Genomic DNA, 6,760 nt, shown 5'->3' on the forward strand with positions numbered 1-6,760 from the left:
ACCCAAATATTTTTGGGCCAAAGCCGTTAATATGGCATGCTATGTCATGAATAAAGTTCTAGTAAGACTATTACTTTCCAAAACTCCTTATGAATTACAAAACAACAAAAAACCTAACGTTTCATATTTTAAAGTTTTCAGTTGTAAATATTTTATCTTGAATAAGAAAGATACCTTAGGAAAGTTTGATGAAGAGATTTTTCTTGGCTATTCTTATATTTCTAAAGCCTTTTGTATTTTAACAAAAGAACTTTGGTTATAGAAGAATTTATTCATGTTGTCTTTAATAAAGTTTTCAAATTTAAGAAAAATGAGTTTGATGATGATCTTAATTTTGATGCTTTGAATTTAAATAAACCTTCTCCTTCAACTAGCAACTTGGATGTATCTTCTTCCAAAACATTCTTACCCAAGGAATGAAAGTATATAGATACTCATCCTAAGGAGCTAATTATATGAGACACATCAAAAGGGGTTCAAACTCATTCTTCTCCTAAAAATTTTTGTGCAAATGCTGCTTTTCTTTCTCAAATTGAACCTAACTGCATTGACAAGGCCATGAAAGATTATTCATGGGTTATCACAATGCAAGAAGAGTTGAACCAATTTCAGATAAATGAGATGTGGAAGCTTGTTCCGAGGTCAAATGACCATTTAGTTATTGGTACTAAATGGGTTTTTAGAAACAAGCAAGATGAATTTGGTATCGTAGTTAGAAACAAGGCTAGATTAATGGCCAAATATTTCAACTAAGAAGAAGGTATCGATTATGAAGAAACCTTCACTCCTATGGCATGATTAGAAGCCATAAGGATGCTCCTTGCCTATGCTAGTTGTAGTAACTTAAAGTTATTTCAAATGGATGTTAAAAGTGCTTTTCTTAATGACTTTATTTTCGAAATAGTTTATGTTGAATAACCTCCCGGATTTGAGAATGATAATTTTTTTAATCATATGTTTAAATTGACTAAAACTCTCTATCGATTAAAATAAGCCCCAAGGGCTTGGTATGAGAGACTTAGCTCCTTTCTTATCCAAAATAATTTCTTTATTAATCAAATTTATGTTGATGATATTATTTTTGGTTTTACAAATGAATCTTTATGTGAATCGTTTACCAAGAGTATGAGCCTAGAGTTTGAAATAAGTTTAATGGGTGAACCAACCTTTTTTTTTTAGGATTACAAATCAAACAACTTAATGATGATATTTTTCTTAGTCAAACAATATATGCATTAGACTTGCTAAAATGGTTTAATATAGGTGGTTCAAAGGCTATCAATACTCGTATGAGTACTTCAACTAAGTTAGACATTGACGAAGTAGAGAAGCTTTGATCAAAAAGCTTATAGGGGTATGATAAGTAGTTTACTATACCTCATCGTAACTAGACCGGACATTATGTTTAGCGTAGGACTTTGTGCTAGGTTTCAATTTAATCCTAAGCTATCTCATATTAAAGCATATTAAAACAGTTAAAAGAATTCTTAGATATCTTAAAGGAACCACTAATCTAGAATTATGGTATCTAAAATTTGAAAACCTCGAATTAATTGCTTATGCTAGTGCGAATTTTGCTAGATGTAGATTAAATAGAAAAAGTATATCTGAAACATATCAATTCTTAGGTCATGCACTCATCTCTTGGTCTTCCAAGAAATAAAACTCGGTTGCACTATCCACGATCGAAGCCAAATACATAGCAGCTAGTGCATGTTGTGCACAAGTCGTATGGATGAAAAATACATTAGAAGATTATAGAATTTATCTTAAGAATATTTTAATAAAATGTGATAACACAAGCACAATATGTTTAACGAAAAATCTGATTCAACACTCTAGAACTAAACATATTAACATTAGGCATCACTATATATGAGATTATGTTAATAATCATAATGTAGTCTTAGAATTCATTGATACGAAACATCAATTGGTCGATATTTTTACAAAACTCTTGATTGAGGAATAATTTAATTTTATAAGAAGAGAATTAGGTATGCTGAATTTCTCTGATACATGAGTTCCTCTTTAAATTTTTTCTAGATTTTCTTAATTGAGTTCTATTTTTCGAGATCATTTACTATTTTTTCTTTACTTGAGATAAGATTTGAATCATGAAATTATGGTATACTTAATGAGCCATATGAATTCTCCTCTTACGAAAGTAGAACTTCAAAAATCTTATATGATATTGGTGTAAATAAGTATGTGCACCACATAATGATAAAGATCTTGTACGATGAAAACAAATAATGTCAGCACCACACAAATATGCACTACACCACAATGCAGTCAATGCTCACTGCCTGTAGGTGGTGGCACCACCCAGCTGGCGGTAGCACCGCTAGTGGTCACTGCTTGTAGGCGGTGTCACCGCCCGCAACCTTCCCTATATAAAGACAAGTTAGGGCTGGCGATAGAACCGACCCCAACTCACTCTACACCTCTCCAAAAAGCCCCAAATCCTTTATTCCTCTTGCTCTCTCTCTACTAACTCAAAAAAGTTCTCATTCTCTACTAAATCAAGGATCAATATCAAGAAGGTTAAACTACTAAGGTAATCCCTAAACCAAATCATTTCCTTCTTTGCATTACTTATTCTTGCCTCTCATTTGCTCTTAATAAATGTAGTCTCTATGACTTCTAGAATATCCTCAAGAGACAAAGGTAAGAGGGGGTTAGATAAAACCTATGACTCCCTACTTTTTTATTCTCCTCAACATGCCCTTAAACTTCCAACCATAGAGATTAGAAATGTTCATAAGGGAAAATATGTAGACTTAGAGGAATTGAACAATTTGGAACAAATTCAATGGTTTGCTAACCTAAATATCCTCTCAATCTTTCAAATAAGTGAACCTATCTATCCTAGACTTGTTAGGTTGGTTTACAACAACTTGCATGTGGATGAACATGATAAGGTCTCCACGTATCTCTTAGGACATCATATGCCCATTACGGATAGCGTAATTTATAACCTCATAGGAATTATTGAGAAAAGAAGAGGTTGTTACTTTAGAGGTCAATAAGAATCAGTTGGGACCACTTATTTTGATGCCTTAGGTATAATTTTTTGTAATCCAAACTTGTCTATTCTTCCAAAAAGCTATAAATATTTACTACCCTTCAACACCAAATTGCTTCATCACATTTTGATCAGTATTATACTCCCAAAACAATATTATCATGATGAAGTTAGCTAAATGGAATTAGGTACGATGTATTGGATTATGAAGGGATATGATAATTGTTTTGGTTATCTAATACAACAAAACATGATCGAACTATTAAAAAAGGATATGATGCTTCCATATGGTGGCTTGATCACTAGACTAATCCATGCATATGACATAGTCATTCCACCTGACGAAGAAATCTTGAAACTAGATAGGTTTAATATCATAAATAGAAACCTGCTAAGAAGGTTAAGATGTATAGTCAGAAATGGGACTTGGACTAGATTACCTAGAAAGACTGATCTCCTCCCACCTGATCCAGAACCTGAAATACCAATATTTAGGAAACATCAATCTCCTCCTATTGGTCCCTTTGAGGCAACACCTCCAATAGAGAAAGCACCCTCCTCATTTATCGATGACATAGGGACTCGAATGGATCGATTTGAACAATGTCAAGATCAAATTTTAACTGAGTTGACTTGCCACCACTTGAATGACTATGCATGTCTTTTTGCTGATAATAAAGGGGGAGAAGTTGATGGAATCTTTCACTTAAATGTTGTGATCTCTTCTATGTTGAAAACCTTTAATATTGTGAACTTTTGATGTTATGATCTTTTTAATGCTGAGAATTTTTAATGTTACCATATAATTATGCAATATTATGATTCTTAATACTGAGAATTTTTTAATGCTATCACACAAATTATATCATGATGACATTTCATGTAAGGCAATGCCCGAAGCATTTTATCATGAAAGAAGTGATGAAATTGTGTATTTAATATCTTGATGACTTAAAACTATGATGATGCATAATGCATGTGATTTCTATTTAAAATCGATTAAAGTTTGAATTCAAGGTTGTGAATTCAAGTTTGTAATCTCTCAAGTATGTCATATAGATAGGGGAGTTAAGGTTAACTCCGTTACCAATAAGTTGTCGTCATAAAAAATGGGGAGATTGTTGAATCTCGGATTTTAATGATAAAATCAATTAGTAAAATTGTTTGATCTAATCTATGTGTTGAGATAAGTATGCAGGATTAACTACGTAAGACATAAAGCAAATGTTGTGCCAAAGTCAAGATCGAGATTTCATTGGGAGTTTGAGAGTTTGTTGGAAGTCCGAATGTTCGTCAGAAGTTCCGCCAGAATTAACCGAGAAGTCCAGGAGATTGCCAAAGAAGCTCATCGAAACTCGTCAAGAAGATCATCAAGAAGTCCAGGAGCTTACCGGAAGTCCATCGGAACATTACCGAGAGATCGTCGGAAGTTCGTCGGAAGATCATCGAAAACTCACCGGAAGAACAATTGACGAACCGAAACAAAAATCCTTTATTAAATATCTTAATTATTATAATTAGTCCTTAAGTTGAGTTAGGAATGGGGTACAATCCCACTAACTCAATTGAGGGTCAACTAGGCCCTTTCCAAGGCTAAATTGGGCTGATTGAAATAGCTCATTAAGCACTTGAAGTCATAGCCAGCGGTGGCACCGCTTGGTGACCCAATCTCCCAAGTGGTCTGGGCGGTGGTACCGTCGGCAGTTAATGCTGCCAGCGGTAGTACCGCCCTTGTTAGGCGATGGTACCACCAGAGCTCAGTCTCCGAGCTCTATCAGGTAGTCATACCACCTAGTGTCAGAATATCAAGCGATGGTACCTCCCAATAATGATGGTGGTACCACCAGTATCCCAAAATATGAGGATGTGACACTTTTTTGCTCCAATTCTGAAGCCATTAGGGCCTATAAATACCCCACTCTTTTCTGAATGAAAGGGCACGAAAGTGTTAACATAATCTTGAATTCTTGGGGTGTTAAAGTGTTGTAAAAGTGTAAGAGTCCTCCAACTCCCTTACTAAGAGTTGAGATCATTCAAGAGAGGTGTGAGGCTTGTAAAGGTTACCTCCTAAACCTATGAAAAGGAGAAAGCACTGTAAATAGATGGTTGGTCTTTGCCCATTGAAGAAGGACCATTAATGGACGCCGGTAACCTCAATGGAGGAGGAATTGAAAGTTGATGTATGTCATAACGATCGAACCACTATAAATTCCGATGTGTTTTTTTCTTACTACAAATTCTCTTTACTGCATTCAACTTTACTACATTGCAAACTGCCCAAACTTTTTTTTTTCTACTTATTCAAAGTGAAACAAACGATTTGAGTCAAAACTGGTTTTTATCATATGAAGTTTCTCAAATCGACATAATTTTTACCCCTAGTTTTTATTATATGAAATTTCTCGAATCGACATAATTTTTAACCCCCCCCCCCCAATGTAAAATTCTAAACCTTTAAAAGATAAAACAAGTTTTAGAAACTTTCTATGACATGAATAATTATAACATGTTTTAATTTAAAAATAAATGTTCAAACATTTAAAGGAATCAAAGAAAAATTTTATTTTTCAAGAAAGATAAAAGAATCTATCTCTCTTCAATGGGATGCAACTCTTGGTTTCTCTTATTGCTAGACTTGTTTAGTGAGAAATGAAGGAGAGGAATCCCTCCCATTGAATAAGAGGAGATGAGCCCTCCAAATAAGGTAAGATTTTTATTTTTATATTTATTTAATCTTTATTTTATTTAATTTATTAATAAAATGATATCACCTTACTTGAAATGTTGAAATGTTATTTTTTAAATTTCATTAGCAAGAAATAAAATAAAAAATTATGTCTAAATTTGGGATTCGATTATATTTCTCCAAAAAATAAAGATACTGCTCTTTCACATCTTTTTCTCTTTTCTAAGTTACCTCTTAATTTGAATGGTGCTATCAACAGATTTTTACCAAAAGTATAACTTTATTCTTCAAAACATACTCTTTCTAAGATCTAGATTGGTTGCTCTATAAAGATGGCATCGTCTATTAGTTATAGAGGTTGGGAGGATATAGCATGGGATGGATCCTTGGTATACCTCTAGAGCATAAAGACGTGAAATACATCATAGATGTCAGCTAAAGCCTAGGGTAATGCCAATCTGTATACTATACGTCTAATCTTCTATAAGATCTTAAATGCTTCATTGAATCTAGGGGCTAGCTTCCTCCTTTAGCCAAATCTCATGACTCCCTTAGTTGACGACACATTCAAGAAGATATGATTATCAACTTTAAATTCTAGATCTCTTTGCCTTCAATCTGCATAACTTTTCTAGCAATGTTGAGCTATTAACATTATTAACATCTTATTTAATCAATTGAGATCTCAAAAACTTTTGTTTTCTCACTTCATCTAGGTACATAGGAGATATATACTTTCTCCCATAAAGAGCTTCCAATGGGGCCATCTATATATTAGAATGATAGTTATTTTTGTAAGCAAACTCAATTATATACAAATGCATATCCCAACTTGTACCAAAGTCCAAGACACAGGCTCTTAAGAGATCTTCCAGAGTTTGTATTATTCTCTCATATTGATAGTCCATTTGGGGATGAAAAGCTAAGCTAAACTTTTAGTGTGTGCTCAAGGCATTTTGTAGACTTTCCCAAAACTTGAAAGTAAATCTTTGATCTCAAACAGAGATAATACTAACTGATACCCCGTGATATCAAATAATATTTTT

Source organism: Musa acuminata, chromosome BXJ2-6 (assembly GCF_036884655.1).
Source record: "Musa acuminata AAA Group cultivar baxijiao chromosome BXJ2-6, Cavendish_Baxijiao_AAA, whole genome shotgun sequence".
In the NCBI taxonomy this organism is placed as follows: Eukaryota; Viridiplantae; Streptophyta; class Magnoliopsida; order Zingiberales; family Musaceae; genus Musa; species Musa acuminata.